Genomic DNA, 20,996 nt, shown 5'->3' with positions numbered 1-20,996 from the left:
GTAAAATTCGACTGTGTCTCAAAAGCCAAGTACTAAGTCCTATTACTATTATTACAATTACAAATATCAATATCCAAAAGTGCCTAAAGTAATTTTTTTTTCTTAGATACACTCAAGTAAGTAAATAGAAATAAATGAAAAAGCAAGAAAAATGGAGGCCTTGAAAGTAAATCGTAGACAAATTCACGAGTGGGTCAGTGGGTCACGGTGGGTAGCAGGTCATGTTGACCCATGACCCACTGACCCACTCCATCTTAGGTCCACCCATCTGCCGTGTCGTGACAAAACGCTGTAACTTTGGCGAAGAAGTTTTGCGAAAATGAGCCTTAAAGTTTTCATCCGAAAATGTGATCTGTATCGTGTAGAACCAGTGTAACTAGGCAATAATGGTCAACCAATCAATTTTTACCAAATTTAATCACACAACATGCATTTACGTAACATTACATGTAACCACGTGTTTCCAAAGTCAAGATACACTATTTCTACACGATACAGATCACATTTTCGGATGAAAACTTTAAGGCTCATTTTCACAAAACTTCTTCGTCAAAGTTACAGCGTTTTGTCACGACACGGCAGCCATCTAACTTGTAACATTTTTTTCTACAGCACCACACTTCGTATTCTTCCTCTTCTCCTAGAATCCATGCCTCACATCCATACAACGCTACACACCGTATGCTTTTATCAGTCTTTTCTTCCGGTCCACGTCGATATTTACGGTTGAATATAAATCAATAAACAAGTGAGTTTCGCTTCACAGCTGTGCGACTATGGTAGACTTCCGCATAGGCGTCTCTGGCGGGGGGACGAGGGGGTCGCGTCCCCCCAATATTTTGAAGTACAAAATATTCAATATTTCATTCTAATTTAATTTATTTACTAACGACAGAATAACAAATAAATAAATAAATAATAATTTTATTTATTTGGAATATATTATTCAGGCTGTGGAACGATTATATCAGAGTTCTTGATATACCTTAGGGGATCCGTGAAGATAAGCAGAAAGGTAACAAATGGAATCGAAGATAATAAATAGGTTGGGCTAGGTAGCACCATTTTAATCACTTTCCTCGATGTTCCCCCCCTCAAATTTTACATGCCAGAGACGCCAGTGGACTTCCGAACAATGCGAGTCCAATATTGAAATAAATATATAACAGGATGTGCAATAGAGGGATACTGAGAGACGAAACCCGTTACGTAATAAGCATCTACCACTTTCGATCTTAATAAAAAAGCTACAGGAGATGATGGTACCATTTCTTGAGACGCTGAATTGATTCCAAACAAAACCACTTGACACTACGTGTTACCGTTTTGGTGTTGCATGGCGATCAACGTTGAAACCAAAAGTACTAGATTTTTTTTTTACCACTTCCGGTTTTAGTAGACTAATACGACTGACGCTGATATCTTTCCTAGAGATGTTAAATCGATTTCAGGAAACCATGTCTCGATACCTCTTAACCAAGTTAGCTCTTTGGTTATCTAACCTGGTTGAAACCACGTCTCGATACCTCTTACCAAGTTAGCTCTTTGGTTATCTAACCTGGTTGAAACCACGTCTCGATACCTCTTAACCAAGTTAGCTCTTTGGTTACCTAACCTGCTTGAAACAACGTCTCGATACCTCTTACCACGTTAGCTCTTTGGTTATCTAACTTGGTTGAAACCAGAAACGGTTGATATCTGCCACTTCCAGTTTCAATAGTATGTTAATAAAGAAGATTCAAAAATTTCTTGGGACGTTGAGTCGATTCCAAAGAAACTTCTTCTCGATATCTAATGCTCTTTTAATTTTATAAGTAATAATATTGAAAGCAAAAGTGCTAAGAAATTTCTACCATGTCCAATCTTAGTAGAGTATTATGGGTATCCTTTCTTGAGAAAATCAGTCGATTCCAAAACTACTGCTTGTCGCTACATATTACCGTTTTTGTCATATTGTGATTAATGTTGAAACCGAAAGTATTTGCACATTTTTATCAGTTATGGTTTTAGTAGAGAAATATGGATGAAAATGGTACCCTTTGTGGAGATGTATCGATTCAAAAGAAACATTCTCGATCTCTCTTACCATTTTTGCTCTATAAAAATCGATATTGAAACCAAAGGCACTAGTAAATTTCAACCACGTCCGGTTTTGGTACAGTCTTGTGGGTGGTCATGATGTTTTCTAGAGATGCTGAATCGGCTTCAAAAATCGCTTGTCACTATCTATAATCTGTGTCGAACTACGTTCAAACCGGTTACCAGTTGATTTCTGCCACTTCCGATTTGCACGGAGGGTTAGCGCAGGAGATGAAATCTTTCATTGGGACGCAGAATCGATTTCAAGAAACCGTTTCTCGATATATCTTATCGTCTTTGCTCTATGAAGATAAATATTGAAATCGGAAGTAGTAGGAAATATCCACCACTTCTGGTTTTAGTAGGGAGTTACGGCTGGATATGGTATGTTTCCTTGAGACAGTGATTTGAAAACACCACCTGTCGATATCTGTTTAGTCTTTTATTCTATGACCATCAACGTTGAAACCGGAAACAGTTGGTTTCTACCACTTCCGCTTTCAATAATGGGTTAACGGAGTGAATCACTCCTAGAAGCGACAGTCCTATTAGCAACAGGAACTGTTATCTGTCCTATGAGCGACCTATTCATTTCCATTGAGATGATGGAAAATTATATGATTTCCTCTCGTAAAACATGTTTGCTTCTGACGCTAATAATATGTTGCTATGAAAAATGTATGTGCCAGTGATGCTGTTCATCAAATATATTTTCCCTCTACTGTGAGTGCAAATAAAACAAAACATATATTAATTTTTAGTTAGATTTGATATAAAACGTATTCAATAACTTAACGAGACAACAGGTATATTTCCATGAAAAGTATATTCCTATGTAATTAATTATTGAAAATCGAAATGTTATAGACTGCTCACCATGGAACTGCCGTTAAAACATTCGTACACTCATATTAAGAATTTCGTGGCGGACTATAGGAAGTATAATACGTTGTACGATGCTTCACAGTGGAATATTAAATATACCGATTAAAGCTTTGCTTACAGTAAAGAGTATGCGAACATAAATTCTTACTGTAAGTTGTGATAGATTTCTGATAGAGGTACGAGGGTAAGACAAACGTGCAACTGAATGGTAACCTTAAGGAGTTGTCATTTCTTTTCATATTGCATTTTTTGATGTGTGTATTCACAGCCGTCAAAGTTGTGTTTGAAGGAGCAATTCCAATTATTTTAACCAGTTGAATATGTTATACTGTATTAACCAGAATACTCGATTACTATAGTTGGCATACCCTGTTTCATTAACCAACCAACATGCTAACTAGGTGACGGGTTACAAGCCATGGTCGGTAATGGTAATTACGTGACCGGTTAGCGTACCCCTGTGAGTTATTACACTCTAACCTAGCAATATTAACCTGTAACGCAAGGTTGCAATCACTTTCTTTCGTTAACCTTTTTGGTTTGGTTGCTGGGACACATGGCTTTGTTGTCCCTATATTGACAAACTAACTTGGTTACTGTCCACCTTTTTCTTGTTTACTAGTAACTTTTCTTTTTCTTTTCCGTGTAGATGGTACCTATTCCCCGAGCCTAATTGAGTTGAGTTGAATTTCAGTTTAGCGTCTCGTTCAGCAGCGAGGCTATGTGAGACGTGGACCTACTGATTAACGTGGAATCCGAACCACATGAGCTTCCGCCGGGAATCGAACCCGGGTCTCCCGCGCCAAGGGCGCGTGCGCTAACCGCTTAGACCCTAATTGAAAACAAATATTCGAATATTTATTTAAGAACAAGTTAGAAGTAACGTGGCAATAACATGCAGAAACCCTCGGTTTCAAATCTGTTTCCCTAACTACACAACGGCCGTTAGCCTTTAAGCTCGCTTTCAGTTCAACCGGGCATACGTAGTTCTAAGATCGGCGGTTTCTCAACGTTGGGATCAGTACCCCTAGGAGTCAGGAAGGGAAGTGGCGAAAAATAAGTATAATTGGGATCTAGTAGCAGAAAAAAGATTATTTTGAAATTCATAATTTGGTAGAATATCTTGAGGGGGGCGCGGTGGCTCAGTGGTAGAGCGTTTACCTCCGGTGCCTGGGGCCCCTGGTTCGATCCCAGCTCGCGTCGTGTGGACTTTGTGGTGGACAAACACCGTACTCGTGGGTTTTCTCGGGGTTCTCCCGTTTCCTCCCACTTTCTTCATTCCACCATTTCATTCATCTCTCATCATCACCGTCTCCTTTAGCCTTACCGGCATAACCGTGGGACGTAAAACTTAAAGATTTCATTTTTTTTTTCATTTAGAATATCTTGCGAGAAAATCTACCAATCTAGTGAATATTTACATTAATTCTTTCCAGATTGCATTTGAAGTCAATAGACGTTTACATTAGCACCACGATGTAACTGCTTGATGGACTCGTAGAGCAATGCTAAAGGTTCCAAGTTAATCTAGGACGTTGTCATATGCTGAAATTTTGATTTCGTATAGCGGCTGAAGGAGGCTATGCTATTATATAGTATTTTCACTTTCTAAAGAATAGCGCTGTGTTGTTTGTGGGCGCCATTTTTAGAACACCAAAGATTTCTTTTAGTTTTTAGTATAAGTTGTTTTATTTTTGAAGAAAACATATTCTTAAAAACATTTCTTTAATTTTCTTTTGTTTTACTTTTTATTATATTTTCACATTTAATCAGTTCCTGAAATCCACCGTGCTTCATAATTTGCAAAGATCTCCTGCAAATTATATTGTACATGCTAACTCCGGAGCATTTCGGGTTGCATAACGAAAAAGAATATACAGTGTATATACGCAACATTAATAACTTATTTAATAAATATACAGTATATAAATATATAGAAGTACACACAATCCAATACTATTTCATCACCCGACTTATTATACTGTGCAAAATTTCATTATTCTATGACGCTGAGAAATATGTTGAAATAAGGTTACAAAATTTGAGAACGGAGTTGAACCAGGACACGTATCAACCGCTGTTACTTGAAGAAAAGCATGTAAAAATGTGAAGAAAACAATGTAATTGGTTTTTAATGTTGTTTTTCGTATCCTGATTTTTAATTCAATTTTACACTAATTCAGATTTTACATATAGGCCTAAATAGGAGTAATCAAGTAAATAACTACATATTTTAATCACGTATTTTTCTTTACTTTTTTTCTTATTAAAATGTTTTAGACCGTCACTCTTGCATCTCCGCCCCCCTTTCTATGATCACCCATGTTTGTGTATATGCTGTGACATTTCATAGTGCCCTGAATGTTTAAACTAACTGATGGTAGTGATTGTGTCCGTGAAGAACATCTTCTTTTAGACATTTCTTTAAAATGATATCGTAAAATAATAAAGCTACATCGATAAATTGATTATTCCAACATATGACAGGTACGTTAACTCTCTATATCCTTACTTCTGTAAAAAAAAAAAAAAAAAAAAAAAAAAACTTGGTTTTATTTTTTATCAGTAAAAATATGTGATTCCTGAGTTAAAAATTGAATCTATTTTCTTGCAACTCGCTCCGGGGTGTTCCTGCCTCAACACACCAATCAGGTTGATTTCAATTCGTGGACTGAGTGACCCTTCCAAATGTTATAATCGGAATTTTGAAACATCCTGTATACTAGTGAAAACGGTATATCATTCTTTTAAATTTCAATTGTGGATAGGTTTCTTTAGTTATTTGTTTGTTGAAGATTCGCATCACTTGTCATCACTAGGACTATGTGAGGCATGGACCTACAGTTCACTGTGAAATACGAAGCACCGCTTCGCTTTCACATTTTAATGCTCTCCCACTGGGAATCGAACCCGAGATCACGTGGGCCAAAGTTGCACGCGCTAGCCATTAGACCAGTGGAGAGGGTTAAGGATAGTTTTTTTTTTCATACAAATTGCATAGATCTTGCATAATAATGCTTATCTGTTATAATATTAGTACTATCTAGAGTACCAAAGTCAAATAACAAAAGATAGTGTTATTATACATTATTGCTATTAAAAGTATTCGAATTGTGGGTTTTTCGAACATATTTTACTCGACTTTGGTACAGCATTCACTTCTAGTGCATAGGGTCCTTGCTTCGATTCCAGCTTGCGCCAAGTAAACTTTGTAGTGGGCAAACACCATGTGCATGGATTTTCTCGGGGTTCTCCCGTTGCCTCTCACTTTCTTCATTCCACTATTTCCTTCATTTCTCATCATCACCGTCTCCTTTAGCCTAGCCGGCAATCACCGTTTCCTTTAGCCTAGCCGACTTAATCGTGGGACGTAAAACAATGATTTCATTTCATTTCATATGTTACTCGAATAATTTTTTTTTCGAATAACCGTTCAAATATTTGTTTCTTATCCGAGTAATTGTTTGAATAGAGCATATTCGAACAAGCCATAATTCGAATAATGAATTACTCGAATTTTAATAGTACTATCATTGCATAATTCATCAATACTAAATATGAGTCTCTATTGTGCTTATCTGTGGTCAAGATGTTATGCAACCCCAAAGAAGATTGCGAACAGCGAGTTGTATAAACTCTCAGACAGTCCATACATATCCTTCCATGAACTTTTGCATTTGCGACGATGATCCTTTGGATTTATCACGCCATAACTAATTCGCTTCTCTTTGAAATAAATATATAATCTCATTAATTTAATTCATTTACGTATTATCAAGACAAAAGGAACTTAATTTGTGGCTTAGTATATGATATAACTATTATGCTGTAATTGGGGTTGTGTAATGTCTCAAGAACAGTACCCTGTAAAGCTGGTTGTGAGGCAAGAAACACACGAACATAAACTAACCGTAGAATTACAATTACTTTCTAATTTGTCACCAGTTATAAAAGAACTACAGAGATTAGTAGGTAACACGAAAAGAAAAGCAACATTACCAAAACACTCCATTGAAAGACTTCTAAACATTTACTAAAATTATTATATTTACTATAATTATTATATTTATTATAATTATTAGAATACCTGCTTCAGTTACTCATTCTAGCTCCAAAGAAAACTTTCCAACCTATAAAAATCACCAGCTTACAAAGAAATAATGACACAATGTTTATCTCTTTTAAGTTCTAGTACCTATATAATAGGCACTAAAGTAGTACCCTGAATATTCAATAAAAAAAAAGTACCAATAAAGCTTTCGACTGCGTTTTTTTTTTTTTTTTTTTTTAAGTCTAGAGACATTGTAGAACACGTTAAGTATGGTTTCACGCCTTTCTGTATCGAGGCATAGGGGGTGATGACGTAATAAGTTCAAAAAATATTTTTCTTTATGCCTATTTTTATTTTTTAGGTGGGCTTACTTTTGCACCTAGAAGATCGAAAATTTTGACGCACATTTAGTGCACCCCTTAGTATTTATCAGATTTTGTCAGATCTCTGCGTTAAAACAGGGGTCCATAGGGGCAAAAAGGTTAAAAAAAAAGAGAGAGAGATTTTTAACAAAAATCCCTTTTTCGCGATTTCCCCGCCTCAGACATATAATGAAGACATGTGAATGGTACTGTTTGAAAGGCTGTTCTATTTTGAAGAGAATGATATACGAATTATGATCTTATAATAAACAAGGATGTCTGACATCCTGTGTTATACGATAATCTGGGGTATTGTGGGGAGATTTTTTGGCGGGCTTACTTTTGCATCTAGAAAATTGAAATTTTGCACATGCATTCGGTGCACCCCTTACTATTTTTCAGATGATTTTAAAACATGCGCGTTAACAAAAGGGGGGTCCAGAGGAACTCAAAATTTGGGTGAAAAAATCAGAAAAATCTCGATTTCTCTCAAAATTTCCCGCCTCAGGGACATGATAGGAAATGTGAATGGTACCGTTCGAAAGGCTGTTCTATTCTAAAGAGACTGACGTACGAACTATGATCCTAGATTAAATAAGAATGATGCTGGAGCTGTTTGAGTTTATAATTGACCTTTTTTTAAAAATAGAACTTAAAATGGTTATATGTCAATCATCCACAGTGGTTCTCCACCTTTTTTAACATGACAAACTTTAATGTACGCTTACGATAGCGCCACAGACTTGTTTGATTTTTAATTAAAATGATATATAAAAATTATAATAGTAAGTGGCGTACGCAGAGTTTCATCAAGGGGAATTCAAGCATTTAATCTCAAATCCTTTCAGTGTACGCATGAGTTTTGCATATACAATATCATATATCTTAATATAACCTTGTACAGTAATATCTTAATCAACGGTGGGGGCCGTTAAAATCCCGAAACCCCATTTACGTACGCCTCTTACAATAGTATAAGATTAAAAGTTTCTATAAAATAGTGACTCTTTGTAATACTCGGTAAAATTTGACGGCACATTATGAGACTGCGCAATAAACCAATGTGTCGGGACACAGCAGTTGAGAATCACTGATCCAGATAGTAAAGAATGTTTTGTTGTAAACTGTAAAACAAGTGTGCATGTGTGCTTCTTGGCGACCAACTGACAACCGTGCAGTTAAGATATTCGGTTTGAATTTAAAAAAAAAATCCGGATCCAATTTTAAACAAACAAACTGTGCGGTTTAAGCATTAATTAACCCAACAAGCACAAGACCAATCTGTCGCATGTTCGAATGCCGGTCAGGCCATAGGTGTTGTAAGGGTTGAAATGAAGTAATTGGCGGGAAAAGCTCACAAATAATTTATAAATAGGTATCCAAAACAATTGGACTATATATATATATATAAGGGTGGATCCAAGGGGGGCTATAGCCCCCCCTTGAAGCTCAGATATACACTGGATAAAATGAGCTTGAATCCTGCTTTACACTGGATAAAACGGCAAAATATAGTTTAGCCCCTCCCTTGATCATATCCTGGATCCGCCAATATATATATGAGGTGCGCCCACAAAGAAACTGAAGTGTAAAAAAATCTCGTATAACCTGGGAGCTAAGAAGCCAGTACAGCATTGTAACAAATGTTTGAATTTGCATAATACCAATATACGAAAGTAAGTTGAAGGTTTGTAGTCTGTAAGTACCCTATATATATTTCTTTTACTCATAATTTCTTTTCTGTTTTACACAAGATTCTTTACTTTTTGAGAGACCCTCGTATTTCTCATGATCTCAAAAATATCCGACCAAAATATACAAATAGGAAGTTTTGAAATTTTAATCTACAGGAAACAACATTAAGACTTTTCTTACCTATGGAAATAACTGGACACAATAGCAATTTGCAAGGTTTATATAATCCCATAGCCACATGGTGAAATTATCTGAAAAGAAATTATTATTACTGTTATTATTGAAAAATACGTTCTAAAGTACATATACACACTATTGAAGAATTAGATTCTATTGTAGATCAAGGAATTTTGAGAAGAGGTGATCCGCAAACCAAGTGTAAAATACACGGATGAAAATATTTTTCACCTCGTCCTGCGAAATTGCATCATTAAGCTATAATATGCGGTGGCCAAAATATGTATTTTTGGCTAAACAATGACACCTTCTATCGTATTTCTAAAATGTCCTTCAATAATACCTTCACAAGTTTCCTTATAACTATCTGTAGGATTATTTTATTAGGATTACGCAAGTAGAAATATATATATATATATATATATATATATATATATATATATATATATATATATATATATATATATATATATAAAGCTGTAATGTTAGTACATCCATACGTCTGTTACTCCACGTGTTTATTCTTTAACGATTATTTTGGCAATAGACAGCTAGAGTGGCCGAGTTCGTTAATAGAGTCAATCCGTTAACATCTTCACGGGTAACGGTGAATATCCTTATCCCGTTTAAAATCCATAACAATTCCTGCCTTCTATGCAACCTGCACAGTAGCAAAGAAACCTTGGTTGCCTATAATACAAGGATAAGTAGTTATTCTTGTAATTATCTCTGGCGAGTTCATTAATGGAGTCAATCCGTTAATATCTTCAGGGGTAACTCTGAGTATCTTTATCCCGTTTACAATCTATAACATTTCCTAGCTTCTATGCAACCTGCACAGTAGCAAAGAAAGTGTGGTTGCCTACAATACCAGGTTAGGTAGATTGTCTTATTGTAATTATCTCGCCTGAGTTCGTGAATGTAGTCAATCCGTTAAGTTCTTTACTGGTAATAGTGATTTTAACAGTGGCTATCCATTTTCCATTTTCTTTGCAAAGGTGTAAAATTGTAGAATTCCAGAAGTCACATATCGTGCAGTTAGATGGCAGTAAATATTCTCAAGCGTCTGACATCTACCAAACGAAATTGAAACTTCTACGTATGATTCTCTTTGCTGTTATAGCAGAATATATTTATTTACTTGAATATTTATTTAATTGAATGTATTTACTTGAATTTACAGCTTGCGGAAGTCAACTTACAATTCTTTAGCAATAATCGATAAGAACAATAGTAAATTCAGTCAGCCAGGACCTATTTCCAAAGATACCTTTCCGTCATTCGTCTGGTGAAATTGAAATAAAATACCTGGAAAAAGGTTTTGACATCGGGAAATTCCGCTTGCGATTCAAGAACGTTATCCACTAACTTACGCTCATTACTGTTATTCTGCTCTCTTAAACTTTTGTTAATATTTCGTCATTGGCTTTTTAACTTGGTCTTTTCGTATTGTTTCTTCATAATGCCCAATACACCACACAAATCATCTTAGACAGGACTGGTGTTGGTCCTGTGACTCAGTTGTCTTAGAGGCAAGATAGCGTGGTGGGGAACGGGTCGATCTTGCATGATGGTCTTTACACCCACCAACTGCATCGCATTCAAGTCCTGGTTGTCGTTAAGAGCCCACATTAACAGTATGTGCAACACGTGTATTTGCACGGAGCAGCAAAATCTGTCATAACTATACTATTTAAAATGAATATTTCTTATTGGAAACATACTTCATGGTGATGGTAGTTATAAATTTACTAAGCTGACCTTCTATTTGAATACTACATTTATAAATCATATTTAGGTCGCATTTGTTTAAGGTCAGATGGACAGTGCTAAAGCAAATGGCCAAACAAATATCAGCGTAAATTGCTTGGTTACTGTCAAATACAAGAACTCAATTCTCGAACAGTGGCGAACACCTGTTCCATTTAGTTAGTTATCACAGTTTTGATATGAAAACTAGTCTTGTCTTTGTCACAAACAAGTTCCTTATCATTGAAGGTGGAGACAAGTTTTTTTAAATAATAATAATAATAATAATAATAATAATAATACGGGGAGAATGGAAATCAAGAAATTAAGATAAAAGAGCTAGTTGTATTGGAATTGCAAACTGATATATTGAGATGGAAACTCAATATTAAACTTTATAAAAAGAATTACCATCTTTCCTCTGCAGGTGTGTTTGCTTGATCTTTTACAAATATAATATATTATTATTTAAAGAAAAAGACAAGCAATAAGATTGCATTTGTAGTGTTTAGTGAGGTCTTTCTGAGTGTGAGTGCACTTTCCCTGCTCTTCGTTGTTCATGATGGTATAGCATACTTAAAATCGTGTTTTTTTAAGATTTGTTCTATCTGGAGCAAGGGCGAAGTAACTGATGTCATTCTACGGGGCAGTAAATTGCCTAAGGCCGGCCCTGCTCTAAATGTCTTATTATGTCTTATATTTGGACAACAATACAAATGAACAAAAATTAAAGTTTAAATGTTTAAAATAATTTTGCGTTACATCTCATTAACCCTGTAAACAGTCGTCTTCCTAGTATCATAATGAAAAACTTGGTGTGCATAAATCAGTATTAGTTTTTTATCTCTTGGCGGGAGCTCATGTAGTTCGGATCCCACGTTACGCTGCAAGTTCACGTTTCATATAGCCTCGCTGCTGAAAGGGCCGCTAAACTAAAAACCAACTCGGTTTTTTCCCTTAGTAGTGGCGTGGTTATTGTGCAGCATGAGCTCCCTTGTGTCTAGGCGGTTAGCGTACGTGCCTTTGGCGTGGGAGACCTGGGTTCGATTTTCGGCGTAAGCTCATGTAGTTGGATCTCACGTTAAACTGTAGGTCCGCATCTCATTTAGCTGCTGAAGTGATGCTAAACTAAAATCAAAAATATCGTATATCATGTTTTTAGGTTTACGAAAAAGTTTGTTTCTCTTGATTTTCTCAAAAACTACGCATGAGAATTTTGTCCAGTTCAATGAGACATCGATTGGCTCACGTCCCATTCTTTGATAATTATTTTTCGCTAAACGCTACTAATTTTGTAGAATGAGGATGCGCATAATGTTTGAACTGCTGATATTTAAATTTTTAAAAGTAAAGCCGACTGAATTTTGTCCGCTGTGCAAAATCTACATCGCTGAACAGTTTGACATTAATTTTGAAACAGTGTCCCCGAGTAGTGTACACAGTTTGTCTGGAAAGTAGTAGGACTGTTTTTTTTTTCTTCTTTTTTTTAAAGAAAAAATGTATTCACAATTTTGATACATCGACTTAAAGAGTTTTCGAAATATGGCCCTTCTGCATCAACACAGCGTTTCCAGCGACTTTGCCAATCACTGAAGACTCCCTAGAATGCCAGAAACTAGAATGCTTTTCAGCTCCCTCGTTACGGCCTCTTGAATGCCCTGGACAGAGCTGTGATGCCGTCCTTTCATGATCCTTTTCAGTCGGAAGAAGAGGAAAAAGTCTGCAGGAGCGATATCTGAGCTGTAGGGTGGTTGGGAAAGCTTTGTGATGACATGTTTGGTTAACACCTTCGGCACCAATTTTGTACCAACTTTTCTCATTCCAAAGTTTTCGGTCACAATTTCGTGCACAATAATTTTTGGCAAGTTTAACTGTTCTGATATCATCAATCAATCTGCCCCGCACTCAATCTGCGGTCAACATTCAAAAGATTTCGCACTTTAACCAAGTTTTCATCACATTTTGCCGTTGAAGGGCGTCCTAACCGTTGCTCATCTTCAACTTGATCTCTTCCCTTCCGAAACAATATCTGTGCCACTCAAAACCCCCTAGATCGATCCATGGCATCACTCCCATAAACAGTCTTGATCATGTCATCGATCTCACTAGCAGTTTTACCCAGTTTGACGCAATACTTCATCGCGTAACTCTGCTCTAACAAATGATTCATTGTGTAGATGACACGGCACGTTACAAGGGATTAACTTTAAACTCGATCTACACTCCGTGAAAGCTTGGGGACGACTGGCGACTGGTGCGCTGGTAGCTAAGACCCCTACCACCTAACCAGCGCAGTAGCATCCCCCTTCATATTTTGGCGGGAGAAAATCAGTCCTACTACTTCCCGGACAAACCTGTAGTGGCTAACGCTCGTCTTTGGTGCGACCAGTGCGACTAGTGGGGACAATGTAAAAGCTTTTGCAGGCCAGCTATCCTGAGTGAGATTTTTTCCTCATTCACACCATTCAAATGCCGATATGGTACCCAACCAGTGTTGTTAGATGGCGGGAAATTTCGCGCCAAACGGGAAATTCTTAGCACTGGCGGAAATGTGGGAAATTTTGGTTGAAAATGGGAAATTTTGTCAACTTTTCTTCCTTTTCATGTCTCTTTCTCACTCCTTATCTTCATCTCTTTGTACATGGAATAATACATGGATTGGAAGCTTCTTCAAGGTCAAAAGAACCAGAAAAGCAAGAGAGGTTTATAAACTGAACAAATGGAACTGATTGTTAATCGCGCTAATATTAACAATTTTCTGCGAGAAGATACAAAGGAGGGAGGGTTTATGGCCCTTTGCTTACTATATTTAAGACCAGACATTCACTGAGTGTTAGGGTAAAGTGAGGGGAAGGATGGAGGGATATAATACTTGGAAGTAGCACACACACAAATATGTATATTTATACCAAATAAATATAGATAAAAATAGAATGGCCCTATAATAGATTTCTCCTCCCGCAGGAAAGGATGTACTTCTGATGGATTGTTCAGTTATTTTATTTTAATTTTACGTTATTGATATAATGATTAATTAGTTAATCATTGATGATTAATTAATTAATATTCTTTCTTGGTGGGAAATTTTGCAATCGACCGGGAAATTTCAGGCTTTGAGCGGGAAGTTTGTTATATTGAATCTGACAATACTGTACCCAACATACAAGTCCCAGGTCGCTTCCTTCCTTCCCTATCCCGGATCTCCGAGGAACGTCATCCCTCATACATGACGGGCAAACATGGCCATAGATTCCGAATGCGCAGAAATCTAATTTCTAATCCTAATTTTGAAACATAGTTAGTAACACCCCGAACTGAGTTTTTATCATGTCACTTGGGTTAAAATGCGTCTCCTAAAGGGTAAATGGTAGAGGATCTCCGAAGCCTTTGAACTTAGGAGAGATGCAAGTTGGTACATAAGCCTCTTATTAAAAATAATTGGACACGTATCACAAGTCCAATTCGTAAATTCTGTTTCTAATATGGAGAGAAGGAAGTTCTACAGTATTTTAGGCTAATTTCCAAATATTCATAATGCCCAATGTGAGGAAACTACTGAACCATTTGAAATAAATTTCAAACATAGTTAAATTTAGGTCGAGCTGGAACTTGCTGTGTCACTTTACTTTTATTGAAATGCGTATCCTAAGCAGCGATGCCCATCCGTGGGAAAAATTCCAATTAATTTCTCCAATAAGGATAAAGGGATTTATGTAGAAATTGGTATAAATATACCACATTGACTTGATCCCTAGTCTTCCGTTGCAAGCGCTGCTATCGTCTGAAGGAATTCCACTCGCTTTCTCTACGACCCGCTCGGGAGAGTAATACTCCCGGAACTACGTTTTTCCGCGCGCTACTCTAGCCAGCTGTTTTACGCGCTATCCTAGCCAGTTGTTTTAAGTTGGTCACAAAATTTATACCATGAAGTACAAGGGGAAGAAAACGAGCCCTATATCATGGAGTACAAGGGCATAAGTACTACAATTACTTATTTGCATAAAAATAAATAAATCACTTTTTAAGTATTATTTTCATATTATTTTAATTTAATAAGTGTTATAAAAATGTAAAAAGAAAAGACTTTCCTCGGGCCGGGTTTGAACTCGCGCCAAAAGAGACTTTTATTACTAGCATATAGCGCTAGCCCACTCGGCCACGAAGGCGTACAGCAACAAGCGTTTGATTTCTGCTATTTTAATCCAACGTGGCAAGAAGTGGATAACGCCAACCAATCAGAACTGTGTTTCTCGTTTCTACTTCCGGGAGCATTACTCTCCCGAGCTAGTACTCTTTCTCTCGCTTAGCAACAGCTGAACCCTTATTCGCTCAACGCGTGAGGGTGTGAGCTTTAGTTCGCATTTTTGCCGCGGCTCAAGACATTTTGGCAGCACAACAGCACATATGAAGTTTTTCTACATTTGCTTCATCAACACCAACAAAATTCTCTAATTGGGCAGGTAACGGAGATACGAATCTTCAATAAACGTCAAATCAGTGCTAACTGTCAAATTTTATTACTGGAAAATACATGTTAGTATGGAAGTGATTTATACAGTGGCTTGAGAATCCTTATAAAAATACTAAACAAGAAGCAACCATCTTCATTAAATTAACGTTCCATACCAAATTATTAGGAAAAGAATATTGTCTTATCTAAGATTACGTTATTAAAGATAATTACGTCACAAAATTGTGATGGACATACTCATTTCTAACAGCAAAATATATTTGCAACTCTCTCTCTTAACGACTTATTCATAAACTCTTTGATTACGATAGCTCTGAATTCACTTATATATTGAAGAAAATGAGTACATATAATAGTTTCACTCTTCATATTTTCTGAATTTCGAAAATTTTGTAGAGCGTGGGGAATTCAAGAGCAAAATGGGGATTTCTGCTTCTGGAGATAGGATTTTATAACATTTTAGGGTAGCATCGCTGATTCTAAAGGGTAATTATTATTATTATTATTATTATTATTATTATTATTATTATTATTATTATTATTATTATTATTATTATTATTAAGAATCAAGTATATTAGAAGCCCTCAAATTAGGGAAATTAAACTCGGCATACAAACTCGGAAAAGCAAATGAGTTCGTGTTTCAGCGTTTTCGAAAAAAAATCTACTAAGTGGGAAGGGGAAGAGGCCAATTGTCTAAACTACTCGGATCTATATTTCTTAAAGCTTTTTATTCTTCCCATACTGAAGTTGCGAAGTTCTGTGAAGACCGGAGAAGTCAGCTAGTTATTAATACGTATTTTCAACATTGGATTAGATCAGGTTATTACCAGAATGTTAAATCAAAGCAGTTACGCAAAATCTGACTCAACCATATATAACTACATTTTGCACATTGACGTCATCCGGCTTTAGCAAATTATATATGGCCAGAGATAAGAGATTAATTTTCAATGAATTAATTTTGCTTATTATATAAATATGCCTGCATCACCCGCTGTATCACTCGGTACAAATTGTCAGTAAAGATCCATCGTTATCACTAAAGCTACGAATTCAAAAATATATATATATTATTAAAATAATAATGTTAATTATGAGGCACCCTTTATAAGACTTTCGATACTTAAGAAAAGCATAGTGTAGAAGTCTAAAATGGAAAATGAAACATCACTGTAATACGGTTCAAAGGAACACTTCACAAACAATCTGCAGGACATTCATTAAATTGCGAAGTTCTGTGAACCACTTACTGTTTAACTGGCTACATTACACTAATTACGAGAAACTGAACCCCAGTTCACAATTTGCAACATTTTGAAAAGCGACGAGAAATTGCTAGTCTTGATACTTGTACAGTGTGAACCAAAGGTCACATATCAGATTTTCGTGCTGAAAAGAGAGCCACAATTTACAGATAGAGCATTTGATGATAATGGTGAAACAAAAAGTAGTTTTTGTAAGTTAATCACGGGTTTTATTCCAAAAACCACTTCATACGGAAAATGTATTTGGACCTTACTTAGAGAACCAGAAAGTCCTCATTTTGATGTAGGGTGTAGGGGATCGTTTCATGTAGTCTAAAAAGTACCAAAGTGAAACCCACTTCCTACACTGAGAAAAATCCGTTATCCGGACAGCGGTATATTGTACAAATATACGGAATCCGTTAGTTTACTACTGAAATCTGCACGGAGCATTACATTATCCATATGCTACATATATATGCCTTTTTCTGCTTAGATATTACAAAATGCAGCTGCTAGATGTCTGACATTGAACAATCTTCCGTATATTACATGCATATACGTATGTTACATACGTCAGCTATATGTTACATACGTCCATCTATATATGAGATACTTACCGCCTATATACAGTCATGCGGAAAATACGTATAGATGGAAACATACGGACAGTCAGAGTTGCCTAATTTAAACCAAGGTGGTTTAAACCATGGTTTAAATCTTGGTTTAAACCAGATGTTTTTTTTTTTTAAAAAAAAAAAGACTGGTTTAAACCAAGAAAAAAAGAACGAAAAATTCTTTAAATCGTATGAACTTAATGATGATATTTCCACGTTTCAAACCATCTGCATTAATTTTATCTCCCGTTTTCACTTATCAAACCATCTGCATTAGTTTCCTCTCCTTTTCACCTTTTAATCAAGGCATCCCATGTTCAATTTCTCGGTCGAACCACAACCCTTCTTTCAAGTGTAGACCAAGTAGCGGTTCGGATGTCACTTTATGCGAAAGTCTTCTTACCTCGATATTAAGCCTAAACACACGAAACGAAACCAAATTGTATGCCTGAATGCCTGTTGTTTTATAAAGAATCCAAAGTTGCTTAAATATATTAACAGGAATTGGCAAAATTTATCGACTGCCTATGTAGCTTCCAACATCAGCTTTGATTGGACTTTCAGTTTTAATTTAATTGAATAATATCTACATATTAAATTTGTAATTTAATACCTCAGTTTGGTGTACTGATTATGACACGTTGACCATAAAATTTTACATGCCAAGCAATAACAGGATTTTTTTTTCGTTGTTGCTTTACATTTAAAGTAATAACAGGACTTTCCCAGTGGCTAAGGCGGGAGTTTCCCGATTTATATATAATTCTGTGCAATGGTTTCAATTGTGCAACTGTTTATCTTTTTGTCTTTCTGAAATGACTCTTGACAATTATATTAGCAGTATTTGAACATCAGTACAACGTATTTATAGCAGGAGCCCTTCGTGAGTGAGTTTCAGCATAACCCCGTTGTTGCGTAATAAGACCACAGCGAAATGAACTTATTTCTGTTCATAAGTAATATAAATACATAGAGCAAATTATTTAAACCAAAAATACCGGGTTTAAACAAAAAAAAGTTTTATGGGAGTTTTTCAATAAAAACCATAGTTTTGCCAACCCTGCGGACAGTATTATAAAACACATGTTTTCAGTTATACGTTTGCTGCAAAATGTTTTATACATAGTTGTACTTATAAGACCTATATCTACAGGATTTACGCATGTAACCTACGTTTTTACGTACGCCACATACGTTTTTCTCTGTGTGTAGCTATGTACAATTTTAACCCCTTCAGTGCGTAATTTTCTGATGCGAACCGCTGTAAAATTGTAGTTTTTTTTTTTTTTTTTTTTTGAGAACTTTGGATGTTGATTCTAAATCTCTTTCAAAATCAATTACATCAGAATCACTAATTAATAACTCTTCCTCGATGTCAGCATCGTTGAAATATCGTTTTGAAGCCATTACTGTGCTGTCTGCTCTCAAACAAAACAAAGAATGAAAACTATTTGACGAAGCCCAAACTCTATTTTAAATTCTTTCTTTTTCCTCTTCTTCTTTTAATTAAGCAACAATTGAAACCAGCTGAGCGCAAACTCGCTAAATATTGTCGGGATAGCATTACTCATACTATGGGCAAGTATATTCGCCATACGCAATACAAAATAGCCAAAACAAAATGAAAGCGTATATATACGCCAACCGCACAGCAGGTGTGTTTTGAAGATACGAGTTAACTCGCCACCCACACTGAAGGAGTTAATGTAACACCAGTATAGTATTGGTTCAAGTATGATTTTTTTTTTTTTTTTTTTTTTTTTTTTTTTTTTTTTAGTTACTTAACCCGATAATTAAGATTTCAAATGGAAGTAACTCTAAAACGACATTATATTGTACCCATGTTTATGGACACACACAAAAAAATGAATTTTTAATTTAACGTCCCACAATTATGCCCTTTAGGCTAAAACAGATGGATATTAAAGAAACTGAATAGTCATATGAGAACATGGGAAAAATGGGTGACTCCCGAAAGAAAAATATGAACACGATGTCAATTAGAAAAACACAGCCACGGATCGAACAAGTGACCCCTTACACCAGAAATGAAATGGAATGATTTTTTTCAGTTTTACGTTCCACTGTAATGCCGTGTGGGTTAAAGAAGACGGTGATGAAAAATGACTAAAATGGTGGAATAAAGAGAGAATGGAATGAAATGGGAGAATCACGAGAAAGGCCACGCACGTAGTGTTTATATATCACAAAGACCACCTGGTGCGAGTTGGGATCGAACCAAAGACCCCTTGCACCAGAGATGATCGCTCTACTACTTTCTTATTTCATTCTTTTTTTTTTTTTTTTTACTTCAGTTTCTGATTTAATTATTTCCCACATTTCGCATTCCTACTACACTCCACGTGGATACAGAGGGCCGCGGTGGCTCAGTGGTAGAGCGTTCACCTGTGGTGCTTGGGGTTTCGGGTTCGATCCCAGCTCCCGCCAAGTGAACTTTGTGGTGGACGAACACCGTGTGCGTGGGTTTTCTCGGGGTTCTCCCGTTTCCTCCCACTTTCTGCATTCCACCATTTCATTCATTACTCATCATCACCGTCTCCTTTAGCCTAACCGGTATAACCGTGGGACGTAAAACACAGATTTCATTTCATTTTTTTCCACGTGGATACGAACACGAAATATCGAGGACATTCAAAAAACACGCATTTCGTACGACTCAATCGTTGACAGTGGCGGCTTTAGCGGGTAAGCCGGGTAGGCACGGGTCTACCCAAAAATTTTGGAAAATGTATAAACGCTAAAATATTCAATAAAGAGTAAATATATTTTCCATTATTTATATTAATGGTAGATAAGTATTTAACAAAAAAAGCATCAAACACTACTGTAAAAGTAATTTCCTATTGTCATCAATCAATCAAATGTGTATATGTATCCATAACCGAGGGAGCGGGCCTATCCCAAAATTAAAATCCTAAAGCCGACCCTGATCGCTGATTGAATTGGAGTTTAGCGTTCGTTTCAGCGTTCTATATAAGATATATATCTACAGTTTGAGGTGGAAATCTCCCCAAGAAACGAACCCAGAACCCAGTGCACCAAGTAGCTGGATCCAGGATAGGTTCCGTCCAACGATCGTTAGTAGTATCGCCCATGAGACAGAGAATATCTCGTCTCAAAAACAACGTGAGATGTAAATTTTTAAATTCGAGAAGAGACAAATAACTCTCGAGTCTCGTGGGCAGAGCCGTAGCTAGAGATTTCGGCGCCCGAGGCCGAATTTAGCACCGCCTGCAGTCACCTTATCAAGCTTTTTTTTTTTTTTTTTTTTTTACAGACCATTTCAACAGTCAAAATGGGGGCGCGGTGGCTCAGTGGTAGAGCGTTCACCTCCGGTGCTTGGGGTTTCTGGTTCGATTCCAGCTCGCGCCGTGTGGACTTTGTGGTGGACAAACACCGCGTTCGTGGGTTTTCTCGGGGTTCCCCCGTTTCCTGCCACTTTCTTCATTCTACCATTTCATTTATTTCTCATCATCACCGTCTCCTTTAGCCTAACCGCCATAATCGTAGGACGTAAAACTGAAAGATTTCATTTCATTTCCAACAGCCAAAAAATATATATCATTATGTATTCTTTTACAAATAAGAGCTGTTTTCCAGAGGTTTAGTTTGGACTTTTTGTTACAATAAGTATTAACAACA

General features: G+C 36.4%; 1 protein-coding gene across 4 annotated transcripts in view; it reads right to left on the bottom strand.

The window, feature by feature from the left end:
* cyc (basic helix-loop-helix ARNT-like protein cyc) overlaps positions 1–20,996 on the bottom strand; it is a 323,518-nt gene that overhangs the window by 203,377 nt on the left and 99,145 nt on the right. For all 4 annotated transcript variants that reach the window (XM_081727689.1, XM_081727685.1, XM_081727687.1 and 1 more), the window contains one exon: positions 9,253–9,323. The gene's annotated coding sequence lies outside the window, so the exon portion shown is untranslated. The remainder of the gene's footprint in view (positions 1–9,252; positions 9,324–20,996) is intronic.

Source organism: Thermobia domestica, chromosome 10 (genome assembly GCF_964235325.1).
Source record: "Thermobia domestica chromosome 10, izTheDome1.hap1.1, whole genome shotgun sequence".
Lineage (NCBI taxonomy): Eukaryota > Metazoa > Arthropoda > Insecta > Zygentoma > Lepismatidae > Thermobia > Thermobia domestica.
This window is presented reverse-complemented; position numbering and strand designations above follow the sequence as displayed.